The 16,737-nt window shown below is 42.9% G+C and overlaps 2 protein-coding genes across 3 annotated transcripts in view; one reads left to right on the forward strand and one right to left on the reverse strand.

Moving 5' to 3' along the window:
* Window positions 1-16,737, forward strand: part of CACNA2D4 (calcium voltage-gated channel auxiliary subunit alpha2delta 4) — a 172,816-nt gene that overhangs the window by 111,203 nt on the left and 44,876 nt on the right. The window lies entirely within an intron of this gene.
* Window positions 1-16,737, reverse strand: part of LRTM2 (leucine rich repeats and transmembrane domains 2) — a 36,137-nt gene that overhangs the window by 13,273 nt on the left and 6,127 nt on the right. The window contains exon 1 of one of the 2 annotated variants that reach the window (XM_033161584.1): window positions 1,102-1,410. The exons of the other annotated variant lie outside the window; for it this stretch is intronic. The gene's annotated coding sequence lies outside the window, so the exon portion shown is untranslated. Of the gene's footprint in view, window positions 1-1,101; window positions 1,411-16,737 lie in introns of those variants that run through there. 2 annotated transcript variants of the gene reach the window in all.

A 16,737-nucleotide genomic window follows, 5' to 3' on the forward strand; every position in this document is an offset into this window, starting at 1 on the left:
TGCACTGATGCACTGAAATCAGGGCTTCAGAACCCACTGGGAGAAAAATAAAATGCATACAGCCATGCCCCTAGGGACAAGCTTGGGGCTCTTTTGTGCTGCTAAGCTTCCCTTCCCCCTCATCCCTTCTGGCTGACAAAGTGGGGGCAATGCCTGCAACAGGAGTTCCCATCTCCAATTTTGGGGGCGAGAGTGCTGGTGGTTTATACAGATTTAATTTTGCAGCAGCTGAAGAGCAAACAAATGAAAGCAGAGGTATGGGGTGTGTGCAGGAATTACATTTTAATCTAAAGGAAGTGTCTGTATGTCAGAGGAGGTGAGCATCCTAATTAGAAACCCCCCAAGATAATCAGTTTTATCCCCTGGTGATTATAATGAGCCACCATGACAACAGGTTCTCCCCCTGCCCTTTAACTACCAAAGGCGGGGGCAGGAGGGGTCACTGTTTCTGGGAAGCATCATTTACCGCTCCTCCTGCTGCTTTTTCAGATTTATTCAGGGGGAAGCTTTGCAGCCCACCCACTATTGGCTCAGAAAGGGCGAGAATGCCCACTAAAATCTGGCTCCCTCCTCCCTCCTCCCTCTTTTCCCAGTTCCTCCCTGCCTGCTCTTGGAAAATGTTATGTCTCCCTTTTGGCTTTATTTTTAGATTTGTATAATATGCCCGAAGCTCAGTCCATGTCCATAATTTTCCTTTCCTCCTCCCTCCCCTCATTCATTTATTTTGATGGGCAATCAAATCCTCCCAAAGGCTCTTAAAATCACACAGCACAGAGGGCGAGAGGATTTGGTGCGATTCGTGAAAGCTGTTGAGAGAGATAATCTGACACGAGGATGCCGAGGTGAAAGATATTAAGAGCGTTTACAAAATATCTGCCTGCCCCCCCCACAAAACACACACACAAACCACATTCCAGAAAAAAAGAGAGAGAGTTGGAATCTCTCCTTGCACTTCATTGCAAAAGGGAAAGCCTCAAACCCCCTTGCGCCTGCCAGAGCTCAGGGCTCCCACCCCAATGCTCTTAACCAGCTGCTGGAGCATCCTTTGGATATATTCCTTCCCTCTCCCCCTTTTTGCCAAGGCACAGCAGGAGCACTTACCTGGAGATGCTCTGCTTATCAGCCTGGGCTCTGGCCAAATTCCACCTTCTTCCCTCTGTTTCTCTGCCTCCTTGACTCCCAGCAAAGAGGTTTGCTCCTCTCCGAGTCTGTGTCCTATTTACTGTAACTCCCCTACCCCACAGGAACCAGCGGCAGAGTTAAGCTGACAGCCACAGAGACTTAGCAGGCTGCGCTGGATGGCTGGGCTGGAGAGTTGATCAGTTTCAAATCCTGTTGTGGAATGATCCTGTCCTTCCCTCCCTGAGGTATTAGGAACTGCCTGCCACTCTCGTTGCCTCTCTCATTCCCACCCCCATCGCTCAGCCTGGTTTTGCTCTACAGCTGCTGCTCTGATGTTATCAACAATCCACCTGTACGGCTGGGCTCAAGTACAACCAAAGAGACTTACACCTTTCAAAAGGACAACTTAACAATGCTGCTACCTGATTGTGCTGAGGACATGAAGGCAGAAAACGTATTTCTTAAAAAAAAAGAAAGAAAGAAAGAAAAAAGAAGCACTTGAGCTTGACTGGGAGCCATTCCAGTCTTTAACCTCAAAACTCTTTCCCTGACTCCTGTGTAAATTGCCTGTTGTTCTTACTTAGGGCTGGTTTGCACATATCCACATTTCTTGTGGCATTGTGATGGCTTGTCTGTGTGAATGGGCTGTCACAGATCACACATTTCAGTTGCATCCTTCCTATTACTCACACAACACCTTGAACACAATGTTTTTCATTGGAATGTCAGTTCACACAGCTAATATTTATCAGCTAAGTGCAAAAAAACCAGGTGATGTGCAGGAATTGAAGAAAAGGCATTTTAAATGTTACTGAGGCACTGTTCTTACTTCATATGCCCCAAGGCTGTGTAAAATCTGTGTTCAATGACATGACCTAGATGGAAATCTATGAAGAAATAACAGCAAAGAATTTGCTTCTGAGCATGTGCAAAGTGCATTTCCTATACCGTTGAATCATCACAAAAGTCATCACATTCTTTCTCTTTCCCTCTCCCTCCCTCCCTCTTTCCATATGTGTGGGCATCCCTGTGTGTACTTCTAGATTAGAGGATTTGACCCATTTGAGTACCATCCCCTTTCTTTTAAGAAACTTTTTCCTGAAAGAGGCTACCTTTTAAAAAAAATAAAAAAAAGTTATTTCAACATCAATATTAACTACAACAGAAACATTTTCTAGAACGCATTATACATAATTAGCAATCATTTGGGAATGATAATATTCCCTTATTTTAATTAATAGACTCTTACATCCATCATCAATTTCATATCACTCATGATTATACTACTTTGAAAAAGTCTGCTTGTAGAGTTAATAGATCACATCCTCACCATATATTTAAAGCACTTTTAGAATACATGACTTTCACCAAAGAATCCTGGGAACTGTAGTTGCTAAGGTGCTTGGGATTGTAGCTCTCAGAAGGGTAAAATCAGGCAAAATATAACCAATATTATTATTTTTTATTAGTCTGAGAAGTAATTGTGCTGTGGTTTGGGAGTTAAAGATCTATTTAATATTCTTGTTTTACCAACATCATTCTGACGCCTCATCAAAATGTATCTATTGGAAGAAAAATACCTTTAATTATTTTAGTTGTTTCTTTCCAGAAACCTAGAGTCTTTGTGCTCTTTAACAATAGCATGAGAGAGAGAAATTCCAACAAGCACAGCCTTTTTCTAGATCAGTGAGGGAAACTGTGTCTGTTGAATTCCTGCTCATCTTACAAACTGAAGGCACGTTGGGGTAGCTGACATGATACCCTCCAGATGATGTTGGATTTAAAGTCTTATTAGCCCCAGCCAGCATGGCCAATGGTCAGGGCTAATGGGAGGGCACCATGTTCACTCCCCATGAGTCAATTGTCAGAGAACAAATGAGAGGTAGCAATTCTAGTCCTCACCCTAAAGCATCCTCTGTACCACTGCTCTTCGGTTTGTGGGTGTGGAGGGACCCACAAGTGTGTCACGAGCAGCTTGATCTCAGGTGGGTCACAGCAGAATCATAACCACCATTTTCTTTTTTTCTGTATGGGATTTTTGTAAGGGAAAATGAAAGAAAGTGGGGGACAATGCATAAAAGAGGATTGCAGCAGGTACACCTTGGTCGCATTTACAATGCATATTGCATTTACCAAGGTTTCCTTTTCTATACTTTCCTGATAGCTGGCAAATGAGAAGCAGGCACAGGAAGATGAATATGTATGGTTAGAGAACTGGGTCCCATGTTGTAAGTTTCAGTTAAAGGTGGGTCTTGGGTTTGAAAAGGACTGCTGTTCTTCATAATTCTCCTCTCCCTTTCGGGAAGGACTGTGGTTCAGTGGTAGAGCATCTCCTTTGCAAGCAGAAGGTCCCATGTTCATTCCTTGGTGTTTCCAAGACTTAGTGTATATAGTACTGAGTTAGATGGACCAATGGTCTGAATCAGGCAGCTTCCCATGTTCCTGCGTTCACAGGTGTGGGTTTTCAGATTAAACCACGCAGAGCATGTTGTAAAGTACATCTGACCCTCACTGGGATTTGAATGTCTAGATTAGATATTAGGTTCTGATAAATCAAGGCTAACGCTGCAGCTGCTGCTGTTATTTATTAATCACCTTCCACATCTCAAGGTGATGTATAAAATATAAGCAAAAAGGGAGAGCAAAATAATTATAAACATCACAGAAAATAACAGCAGTCTTTTTTAAAAAAAACACACAACAACCCACAAATAAACATGCAAATAGACGCCCCTGGCAGCATGAACTACACACTCCAAGACCTGGGATTGTGGCTTTAAAGCCCTAACCTGTTTTGCTATCTCAAATGGTTGAGCATATGTAGTTAAGCATTACTGTGCAGTGACATTTAAGTGTGTAGTCACATGTCCCTGAACAGACACGGGGTATCAATCTGGAGAAAGTTAGGTACAGCAAAACACTGAAATCATAAACATCTTATGTAGAAGTACCCTCCCTTAAAAGAAATGGGATTTATTTCTGAGTAAATGAACCAGGCAACTAGCTAATAACTGTTCACATTTGTGTCCGTCATGAATTCCTAGAGTCATCTATCATTCTCAGTTACATTATTGACCTCTAATGCCTCTGGTTTTGCAAGTAAACTTTGTTCTTTGTGCTAAGTGTTCCATTTTCAATTATTAAAAATAAACATATTTAAAATATTTTACAGTTTTTAACCTTTGGTGCCCTTGCAATATCTCCATTGGGTAAATCTCTCCCATTGTCTGATTGACAAGGGGGGAACAGAGGCTCATCCAGTGAGCCTATAAACCTGCAGGGATTTACACTCAAGCTGGAAGCGCAAACCAGTCTGATACACACGCACATGTGTGTGTGTGCGTGCGTGCGTGTGTGTGTGTGTGTAACACAAAATGAATAATACCTCATAGATAAAACAGGCATGAAACATAGCCACTCTTGCACTCATCTCTCACCTGTAGCTCCTAGAAGCTGTCAGTGTGCAACAGCAGCCACACCTCGGGAAATCGCTTCAACTGGCTGGCTAAACCAGGTGAGGGTAGCTGATGGGTCTCAAACCCTTGGTGAGTTAGGGACTCCCCCTGCATGCGAAGACAGCTTCCAGCAGATTGAGTGGACAAGACCAATAGTGCGTCCAACTGTCAAAAAGGTGGCTTCTGTCTTGTGGGATATCTTTAGGAGAAGAAAAGGCTGAGGAGTAAACCCGACACAAATTCAGAGTGGAGTCCCTAAGACAGTTGGATGGCACCTTGTACAACTTCTGGCATTTCATGTATCCAAGCTGGTGCCAAACATATTGCTTCGATTGCCTTTGGACCACATCAGCGAGGCCGAGAGGTGGGTCCAGGGCCACCATACACACTGCCCAGGCTTGCACCTCAGGGAGGTCACTTTGCTGTTGCTAACACAGCAGTTTGACTTCACTTCCAGTGGCATACTCCATTGTCTATTGAGACTGACGGATACCATCAACAAAAACAACAAAAGATAACCAGATAACCAAGAGCTCTGTGTCCAAAGTGGCATTATAGTAGCCTCCAGAATTACAGCAGTAAGCGGAATTTGTCAAGGGCGCAGAGGGTATGTCTGTTAGACTAGAGCAGGGGTGGCCAATGCCCAAGAGACTGGGATCTACTCACAGAGTTATAAACTGGCAGTGTGTATGGTACCCCCGTTTTTAGGGGTTCAGGTCAAAGTTGAGCTTTTTTTAGGAAGGAAAGCCCTGTTTTTGGAGTTCAGGTGTAAGTTTTTGAGCTTTTTTTTTAGGGGAGCCAAAGTTCTTTCGCTTCTTTGGGGAGAGCCAGTGATCTACCACCGACGTCTGGTGATCTACCAGTAGATCACGATCTACCTGTTGGACATGCCTGGACTAGAGAAATGTAGTTCATAAGGACTGGAGCATATGCCAATATCACAGAGTGCTTGAGAGCTTATTCACACACATCAGTGACACTAAAGTCTTTCTCAGTTGCTGTAGCCTTTTAAGAATTCTGCTGAAGAGTTTGGCAAGTGATAGAGGATGCTTTAAGGCGATTATCTCCAAGTCTCTCTCTCTCTCCCTCCCTCTCTCCCTCTCCCTCTCCCTCTCCCTCTCCCTCTCCCTCTCCCTCCCTCCCTCCCTCCCTCCCTCCCTCTCCTCCTCCCATGCATCTACAGACATTTTGAAACTTCTCTGAATTTTGCAATAGAATTCTCGGTTCAAAAACATACCAATAAGTGTATTAAAAATAAATCTTGTGATGTGAAAAGGAATATTTTGGGATTAAAATGCACACAAAAATGTATCTTGTGAAAAAATAGACATTAAAAACAATACACATTTTAATGAGGTTTTAAATAATTACAGATTTAGGTGGAAACATGATGGAGTAGAATGACAAATGGCAAAATGGACACTGACAAAGAACCAGGCTTTATCCACCTCAACTCTGGAGCAATGTTATTCCAGGGCTTCAGAAACATTGTGGGAAAATTAAAATGAAGCCTCTCAGAGGAATGTTGAGTTCAAGTGACTATAGACAGCATTTTTAGTCAGTGGCTAGGTAAACAGTGAGCCATCCTGAGGGCTCAGGCCATTGGCAACAGCCCAACAGCATTAACTAAGCATTGGTCTTCAATTGGATCAATTGGGGACCCTGCCTGAGCAAAGATGGGACATGCCAGGTGTATTAAGTATATCTTCTGGAAATAAGAAAGGGAGAGGTGGAGAAAGATGGGGAGAGAGAAGGTGAAAGAGAGAAAATGCAGTCTTGATAGATATGATGAACATAACAATATTGTATTAAATATGCACACATTAAAAGTGGGATCTGTTTTTCATCTTAGGGTTATCACTGTGGTGGGCAGTAATCTAGAGGAGAGTGTTTTTTTAGGATGCCCAGACCAAACCATTGTGGTCACATAACAAAAATGTTAAAACATAATGCCTAGCTAAAAAATAAAAACCTACTCTTGTCAAGTAAGTGGCTAATGAATAAATTTGTCTATGCTGCGATTAGAGGCCTGCCCTGACAGATGCTGCCAAAAATGATAATCTGTCTTTTAATCTTAAAATGTTTGATTTCAGCGATTCCTTGTTTTATGGTTACTTATTTCCTACTTCCGTTACATAGAAGTTGGAAAATATCTCAATTGAAGCAGTAGAACATCATGTTATTACATGACACTGCATTTAGAATAGCAGTGTAGCCTGCATATTGGTTTTGTTTTTTTCCAGATTCTATGTGTGCTACCTGGTTCTAGTTTAGGACATAAACTTGTCTAGAGCCCCCTCTTTCATTTTGTAAATATAACATACCCTTGTCATTCCAAAGAGGAGGAAATGTGCAGATAGCATTCTGTCCAGTTGTTTACTAAGAATAATGTTCTCTCCTGCCTTGCAGCCAGCAAGGGGAAACTACTGTTTAGGGAAGTTTTAAATGTTTGATGTTTCATTTTATTATTATTATTAATTAATAATATTCTGTTGGGAGCCGCCCAGAGTGGCTGGGGAAACCCAGCCAGATGGGTGGGGTATAAATAAGTTGTTTGTTTGTTTGTTTGTTGTTGTTGTTGTGATAGATGTCAGTTGACCAATGGAGAAGCAGAGCTGAATCATGGTGGAAAACAATGTGATATGAAATAAAATTCTCCACAGTAGCAATATATTCCCATAATTAAAACTACTCAGTATCCCTTTCTCCATCCCTCACCATTGGCTCTACTGATTGAGGCTGATGCATGTTGTAGTCCAGAACACATGGAGGGCACCAAGTTGGGGAAGATACAGATTTTGGTTCAGAAAGGTGGGTTCAGAAAGGTGGGACAGAAAGGTGGGTGGTGATGTCCTTGTGGGCCAAAATTTCCTACAAGGAATCAGTCCAATGTGTTAGGCTTCTTCATGCCCCTTCCAGATTTATGTGCTACACTTTCAATGCTTCAAGTGTGTGGAAATAAGTAATATAGTCTGGTCCCTGTCCCCATTGACCCATGCAGGATTTTATATTGTGGTCCAGTCTAAAGAATATGACCAAGGGTGCTTTAAAAGCTTTGTGATAGGGTTAAGATTCACACTTCTCTTGCTTGTACAATATATGTTTCTCTGGTGGAGCTTGTGGGATGCGTTGCACGTGGCACAGTTGGTGGAATGATTGGGATATGGATGGACAACTAGAAAAGAGGTACATAGTTCATTTTAAAATCCAAGTCAAAGTATCTGGTTTGTAAGTATTTTGAAGGCCGGCTGAAATCTGTTATTCCATGTATGCAATTACAACCAACATTTTACTCTGCTAATTATGAAGCAATCACATTTCCTCCTGACCAAGGCTATGCTTTACAAACACAGGGCTCATCCACACTTAGTTTTTGCCCCATACTTTCTAGGTACAGGTTTGCTCTTTAAAGCTTCATATCCGAGCACTCCCCCCCCCCCGCCAAACCATTGCTTTCCCCAGGAAAACTTGCCATTTAATGCTGAATCAGAACAAATGGCAATTCAGGTTATCTGTGGATTGCTGTTTGTTCCGATTTAGCAGTAAAGAGTGGGTTTTTACAGGGAAAGTGCTGCCCCCCCCCAAAAAAAAACCACACACACTGACACAGAGCTTTAAAAAGTGGACCTGTGCCTAGAAATGTGGCACAAAAGGAAGTATGGATGGTTCCTAAAGAGAGATGGCTTTGTTTTTGGTGCACAATTGCAGAAGTGTCGTGATTTAGGAGGGCAGTGAATAAGCTAAAATGGTCACATTTTCTCCTTTTGCATGACTGAGGAGCAGGTGCATGTACTGTTGAAGCAGCAGAAGCAGGGGACAGTAGGACACACAAGCCTGCCATGTCTGTCCTCAGCAGAATTTTTGGGCTCTCAGACTCAGAAAGGAAATGGAGGCAGAACAAATGAGAAAGACCACTCTTTCGTGGCATGAGCCAACTTCCCCAGTTTTTGCAGCATGTGCCAGGAGCAAATGCACAACTATTAGAGGAAAATGCTAAGTGAATGTGCTAGATTTGCATAATTAGCTAGTAGTTTGCATAATGTGCAAGTTAGGCTTTCCAGATTTGGGGGGCTGGGGTGCAGCAACCCTAAGTACATCATCTCACATTAAAGGGTACAGTAGTTTATGAGAAAGAAATGGAAAATACTATAACTCTCTCTTGCTTAAATTGTAAATGTTAAAGATTGGATTATTGGAGTGGGTCAGGGCCACACAACTTGTGATCCACCAAGGTGAACATAGCAGACTCTGATTTTAATACCCCCCTTCCTCTTTTTACAATCCTGGGTAGGCAGAAAACGAGGAGGTTTATTGAGCCCCTGCTAGGCCACCAGCCATGAATGGTGGGTTCCATTTGGCATGGTGGATCATAAGTTGTGCAGGCCTGGCTTAGTTGCATCAGTTGCTTGCTGGGGAAGTGTAGCTGTTGCCGTGACAGTTCTAGTGCTAATGCAGAATTTGTTTTCCGTAATACTGGGCTCTGTGAAGTTGCTGCTTGGCTTGTATTTTGAAAAGCATCCCTGAAATACTTTGATTACCTTGTTTCTGGGTAAGGCCATTCCATTCATGTGGTCTTGGTAACCTGTTACAATGAGAGGTGAAATACCTCATGAACAGGCAAAGCAACATGATGTAGTACCCACTAGTATTGCTTAATATGAGCTATTTGGGGGACTGTTTAAGGTTTATTAATGTCCAGCCTCCTCACTTGTCCCTCAGGCTTTGGGCAGTTTACAATTTAAAGCTAATAGGCATTTAAATAAAAGTTGATAAGCTTTAATGTCTAGCTTCCTTTCCTGTCCCTCAGGCTTGAGGCAGTTTATAACTAATAAGCATTCTTATAAAACCAGGCTACTGTTAAAAATTTATCCTTAAACAAAGTGTATTAATGCCCATTAAATTGTAAACTGTCCCAAGACTGAGGCATTGGAAAGGAGACTAGACTAGACAAGCCAGGAAGTCCCTAATTCAAAACTTACCTCAGCCTCAAACTCTCTAGGTGGCCTTAAGTAAGGCACCATTTTCTCAGCCTTTATTTGTAATATGTGGATAGATAACAGTACTGGTTTAGCTTACAGGGTTATTGTAAAGACTGCTGAGAAAATATAGCTGAAGCACTTTAATGCACTATATCAGTGCTGTTGGCAATACTCAAGCAACAAACCAGTGATGAGATCAGGCCCAGTGTTAAGCACCCAGTATACTTGAGCAGCTGCAAGAGCCCACATGTCTTGGAAGAATCCCCCATTCCTCCTCTCCCCTTTCCCACCTTCAATTGGGCCCCCCAGCAGCATTGTGCTGGCACTCGCAGTGCCATGCAGGTGATAACACTGTTGGTGAGTGTGATGGCAAAACCTACCTATGAACTAGCCAGAATCCATGGAAAAACCTCTTGTGATGCTTTCAACAAAGCTATGTCATTCCCAGATGTTCTTCCAAATGAATGAAGATGCAGAATCTGCCAGAGAAACTGTTTGTTGTGAGTTGCATTCCCAGTTCTGTCCCCAGGGGAATGCTTGAAGGAAGGAAGTTTCTGATCCGTTCTACCTTTGAATTAACAGTCCATATGCTCATGTTAAGCATGAACATCATTAGCTCAGTAAACCATTGCGCTAAGGCATTTAATTAGAAATGACAATCCTCACCATATCAAGCATTTCTACAGTCTTCTAAAAATTACATCTAAGTTCATGCCATAATTTGAGCCAGAGCTCTGAGACTTTTTTTAGCGCCTGCTCTCAGTTGTGGAACATAAGATTGCGTATTAACTCTTGGTTTGTGCCACTCTATAGCCCTTTGGCATTCAGGGTCAGGTTTAAAGAAGTGGAAAGTAGAATACAAATGATTTAAAATTTGACATGGCAATTCATTTTTAGGGCCTCTGCTTTGAGTGCTCAGCCTGACACCTCCAATATTTAACTCCCCTAAGCAATTGCAATTCCATGGTCATCATATGGATTATTGAATAACTGAGTAACTGACTGGGTGGATTATTGATCCTGTTTTAGTGAAGTCCTCAGAATGGCTCAAAATATTAATGAATTGCAATTAATACTATAAAAGCAATACACTCAAAACCAAGCAAATTATAAACAGACCACCTGTGGGAAGAGAGGGCAGCTGGTGTTTTCTATTTCTGCTTCTCTTTCTCTATTATTTATTTTAAAATTTAATTTATATCCTATCCCAGAGGAGCCCGTGGTGACAATAAACAGTTCAAATGTCCAAAAATACCTAAAAGCAATTCCAATGCAGATGGATACCAGGAAAGATTTCCACTTAAAAGGTTTGTTGAAAGAGGAAAGACTTCAGTTGGTGCCAAAAAGACAACAGAAATGGCACTAATCCTTCCTATAGTGCCTTACTACTGATTTACAAAATCTTGCCATTCAAGACTTGTCATTCCCTCCTTGAAACCCAACCAGAGCAGTGATGAGGAAATGTTGGAGGTATCTGAAGACCCATAAGATCAGAAAAATTAGTCAGATCAGTTGCAATGTGGAGTCTTGAGAGTCTTCCAGACTTAGGTTGAAAATAAGTGTTTATTGAGTTTTCATCTTGATTTGCTTGTACAAAGCTTGCATGGAAATTAGATTATAACCTGTCTTTATCCACCTTTTATTCTTATTTGTTCTTGAGAACACTGTGTGACAATGAGCCTTCATCCTGCATTCATCATCATTTCTTTGTGCAGTGTTTATACATCTTCCTATTAATAATTTGTTCATTCTACATTTCAGTGCATTCTTTTTTAAAAGTGGATTTCTTGCACTAGGGCAACAGAACAGCTTAATCACTTTAATAGCACAAGCCTAAAGTTCCCAGTATGTGTTTAAATCCCAGTCTACAGTAGTGTCAGTCTGGAGGCATCCCCTGCTTCCACTGTTATCTAAATTCTCTCCAAGAAGTAGCCTGCTGAAATGTACTCCCCATGGCATATAAAAGGCTGGTTACAACTGTTTGTCATCTGAAGCTGGGATTCCGATTCCAGAAATTCCCAGGCTTTTTCAAAATGGTGGCCATCACAGATCCTAAAGAGTAATGGTGACGAAGAAGCATTTACCAGGGCAAAAAGGACTAATCCAGCATGCTATGATTGATGGTGGATGAGTCAGATTGGGAATAACAGATTCTGTTGTGACTGAAACCCAGAGTAACAGGACAGCACTAATTCTAAGCGCTAGCATAGAGCACAGGTATATATTGTTTAGTACGGGGGTCAGCAACCTGCGGCTCCGGAGCCGCATGCGGCTCTCTGACAGGTCTCCCGCGGCTCCGGCATGTCCCCTTTCAATGCCCTTTCAATAATAATTAAATGGTTATCGGCAAAAAAAGGGCCAAAAAAACCATGAATAGTTGAAAAAAACGTTGAAAAGCTGGGTGGTCTTTCTCAGCCCTCTCGGGGTTCCCGAGGACAGACCCAAGATTGATGTCCACCTTGACCACTCCCAGAGAGAGGAAGCGACTTCTTCACACCAATAAGCGTGTGGGGAGGGCTGAGCTTTTACCACCTCGGCGTGCCGATTGGCAGGACAGATCGCCCGCCTTGGTGCATAGGCTCGGAGCCGGGGCCTTACCGCCAAGGTAGCCACTGAGGATGAAGGCGGGAGGCGGGCACGGGAGAGCGATGCTTCGTCCGGCCAATGAGCCGCCGGGATGCCTGTTCCTGTTTGAGGGGAACATGCCAATGAGGGTGGCGTTAGGGCGGGGAGAAGAAGGAGCTGGGCTTTGCGAGTTATCGAGAGAGAGAGAGAGAGAGAGAAAAGAGTCGGGATAATAAAGGCGGCGGGAGGTGGTGGCGGCGATTGGAGCGGCCCCTGTTCTGAGCGGCCCCTGTCGGGCGGAATCCTTTTCAAAGCGGCCACGCAGAGGGCGGAGCAAGCGGGCCAGGCGTCGCCGTGACAGGAGGGCGGTGATGGTCGCCGACAGGATGAAGTAGAGCTGCTTTGGGGCGGTGGCGGCGAAAACGTCCAGGCTGCTTCTGAAACCTCCGCCAACCGGTGCTTCGCCAGCGCTCGCTGCGGGCAGTGTACATGCTCAAGACGGCCACAAGGGCGGCTCGGGGGCCCGGAGCCCCGAGGCCGGCGCGCTGCAGTGCCTGGCGTGATTCCCCCCCCCCAAAAAAACCTGTTTTTTGCTTTTTGGCTTTTTGCCTTGCTCTCCCACCCCCCTCTCTTTTTCTTCCTCCCCTCCTTTTTTAATCCAAGGGGAGAAATCCCATTTTAAAAACAAACAAACAAACGAAAAACAAACACCCCCCACAGCTGCTGCAGCCACTCTATTTGAATTTTTATTATTACCCTTTTCTCCCTCTATCCCCCCTTTTTCTTTTCTCTTCCCCTTTTGTTTTTGTTTTCAAAAAAAGGAAAAAGAAGAAAAAGATTTCCCCCCTTTATTTTTTTTTTAAACTACTACATATTTTTAATAGATATTCTCCCCACCCCACCCCACCCCCAATTTATATTTTTCCACCCCACTTTTCCATTCCCACCCCCCCCTTTTTCTTTCTTTATTAGTTCGCTTGCCAACCTATCTTAGAGGGGGAAGCCCTCTCTCCCACCCACCACACCCCCCAAAAAACAACTTTGAGCTGAACCCCAAAAAACGGGGGTAGATCACTGCTGAAAGTAGATCACAGTTTCTTGGGAGTTGGCCACCCCTGGTATAAGACATGTAACTAGAATAAAAATTTAAAAAAACCAAGCAAATAATTGTAATAACTACTGTAATAAAGCACTGCTATAATTATATATAATTTCCCTAAAATTTTGGTTTCATTCGCCTTTCCGTGCTGAAATGTCACAACCTGAACGACCATGGCTTGCCCCCCCCCTAGTTTTGATCCTGGGTACGCCCCTGAGTCAATGCAAAAAAGTAATAACTTATTCTTGTTGTTTTTACTAATTATACTTTGCATTGGCTCCTATACGTTATTTATTATTATTGCATTAAGGTAAGAAACAATATATGCAGCGTTATATTTGTTTTAAATGTCGCAATGGTTTTGCGGCTCCCAGTTGTTGTTTTTCCCTTTGGAAACGGGTCCAAGTGGCTCTTTGTGTCTTAAAGGTTGCAGACCCCTGGTTTAGTAGAATAGAGGCAGCTGAGTTGGACAAGTTACTGCTTGCCTTCCTGTTCAGTGCAGAGAAATACAATTCTCTCCATCCCTAATATGGAGAGAAAAATAATACCCAATGTGAATCAGGGTGAGGGATTCCATATGAGACTGGAGAAACCGTTTTCAGTTCTAGCCAGGAACAGTTGCATGTGGGTGGCAGCTTATCACCAGCCTTGCCAATTTTAATCCAAATCCCAATTTTTGTCTCTCTCAGCTGCAGAGGAAAAGGTCTTCTCCATAGGCACTTTAATTTTCTGCAGAGGTTAATCATGTAGTCAGTAGTGGCTCAGGGATTTAATCCCCCCTTGTTTAGCCCCTTGACAGAAGGTTTGTGTCCATTCTGAGGTCAGTAGAAGTGATGGAGAGATCAGCTTTCTTTGCACAGCACACTCTCTATATTTGCCCATGAATTTATTTGGGAGACTTTGAGCACATACAATTCCTTCCCACATTTCTTCCGTTGGGGGATGAGGTGGCGTTGCATGTTGCAGTTAGGAGAAAGGGCTGTCGCTTGGGAACCCTAGCTCTGGTTATATCATTTCCCCACATAATTGTACTAAATTCTCAGCTCTGCAAATGCTAAGAGGCTTTTCTTTAGTTTAGTGCTATGTAACAAAACCCGGGGGGGGGGGGATAGGAAGAATGTGGTGAAATGACTTTTAATTGTGGCTTTCAGATTTTGACACTTATGAGAAGAAATAAGCCTCAGGAACTCTGAAAGCAACGGACTTCCATTTACTGGTGCTTTCTTCTGTTTTAGATAAAATTCTTTGAGCAATGTAAAGCAAACATTTTTTGGACCAACAAGTGTTTAAAATACAATGTTCTGTTTTTTGGCTGGATGTCTGAGGTGGAGTAAGGTAGGAAAGGGAGATTTCTGTGCCATGACTTCAGCCCATCTTATTCCATGACTTTGCAGAATTTTTTTCAGCTCCCAAAATTGAGTGGGAATGTTAGAACTGACAAGTGCTGAAAAGTTGCAATGGATGAAAATTTCAGTCTCACTTGTATTGCCTACAATTCAACATTTATTTATCACAGTCTTTTGCTCTTGACTGCATAGAATATAACAAGTAATATGACCCCAGCTTATAGGACTTGCACTAGCTGCAATTAAAAGAGTTCTCTGTAAGTAACTGTGTAAGTAACACAGCCAGTGTGTGGGAGTACGGAAATTGTAGGATTGGAAGGTACACCTTTGAGAGACTGGTACACAGCCATATTATTTCCTGTCTTCCACTGGCATTTGATAGCTACCAGTTTGCATACAGAGCAAATAGATCCACGGAAGATGCTATCACTACTATTATCCATGCTGCTCTGTCCCATCTGGAGCAACCGGGGAGCTATGTGAGGATGCTGTTTGTGGATTTCAGTTCTGCTTTTAACACTATCCTCCCCCATAGATTGGTGTCCAAACTAGAGGCGCTTGGACTTTCTAACTCCATTTGTCTCTGGGTTTTGAACTTTCTGTCAGACTGTTCTCAGAGGGTTAGAGTAGGGTCATATATGTCCACAGCCCTTAGCCTTAACATCGGCTCCCAACAGGGTTGTGTGTTGAGTCCCCTGCTCTATACCCTCTATACGTATGGTTGTACAGCTACCCATCTTAGCAACAAAATCATCAAGTTTGCTGATGACACCACTGTGGTGGGGCTCATTTCCGAGGGGGATGAGTCCGCCTATCAAGACGAGGTGGAGCGGCTCTGTGGTTGGTGCAGAGAAAATAATCTGGTCCTTAATATTGCTAAGACCAAGGAACTGGTAGTGGTCTACAGGAAAAAAGGCGGACATTCAGCCCTTGTATATTGGTAGGAACCGGGTGGAAAGGGTGGCTGTATTCAAGTTTCTGGGTGTTACTATCGAGCAGGGTATGACCTGGAGCACTAATACCATTGCTCTGGTAAAGAAGGCCCAGCAGAGACTTTATTTCCTCAGACTTTTAAAAAAGAACAATCTGAGTGAGAGACTGCTGGTGTCCTTCTATCGAGGCAGCATAGAGAGCATTCTTACATACTGTATCTGTGCTTGGTTTGCCAGTTGCACAGTCACCGATAGGAAAATGCTCCAAAAGGTCATAACCACAGCCCGAAAGATTATTGGTCATCCTCTCCCATCTTTGGATGAACTATATAGCTCCTGTTGTCTCAAAAAAGCAAACAACATTTTACAGGATTCATCTCATCCTGGATATAGTCTGTTTGCATGGTTGCCTTCGGGCAAGAGTTATAGAACAATTAAATCAAGAACGAATAGACTAAAAAACAGTTTTTATCCAAGAGCTATAACTATTTTAAATGCTGTAACCAAATGATATGATCTTGGGGAGTCGTGATGGATGGTATGTATGTGTATGTGTGGCTGTAAATGTATAAATGCATATATGTGGCTGTAAATGTGGGATGGCATTCAATTTCGTTGTACTGTGTACAATGACAATAAAGTATCTATCTATCTATCTACACCAAGGGTCATCTAGTCCAACCCCCTGGGGATTGGAATTTTGGGTTCCTTTGACAAGTCATGCTACAACTTCCCCACTAAGACTGCATCCAGATGGTGGTGGTAGGTCTGCCATGGGGCGCATTGCAGGAAATTGGTCGTCAAATGTACATCAGGAGTACACTTATTGTTCATGAAGACAAGGACAGATTTAAAGAAGGATTAGTGTGAGAAAAGGGAGAGGTGGTTCAAGCAGTGCCTTAATCTGGGCTTCAACTTTGATATAAGATTTTAGATTAAAATGCTTTAGCCCATCATTTTTGTTGCCTGGTGTTCAGTCTACTAGACCACACCTTTGCCCTGTGGCACATTTGTTGTTTAGAAAACTCCTGCTGCGACTTCTGGCACTGTGTCTGAGCTTAGAGGCAAATAAGCAGATTTCCATGACAACACCTGCCTGTTCTTATTAAATCATACAGGGGGCCAAGCAATTCCAGAGTCAGAAAAGCTTCATATAACCTGTTCCCATTATGCATGTGGCATTTCATGCTAGCATATCTACAGTGTGCGGTGCAATACATAAAGAACACTGACTGCTGT

This window comes from Lacerta agilis, chromosome 10 (assembly GCF_009819535.1).
Source record: "Lacerta agilis isolate rLacAgi1 chromosome 10, rLacAgi1.pri, whole genome shotgun sequence".
Lineage (NCBI taxonomy): Eukaryota > Metazoa > Chordata > Lepidosauria > Squamata > Lacertidae > Lacerta > Lacerta agilis.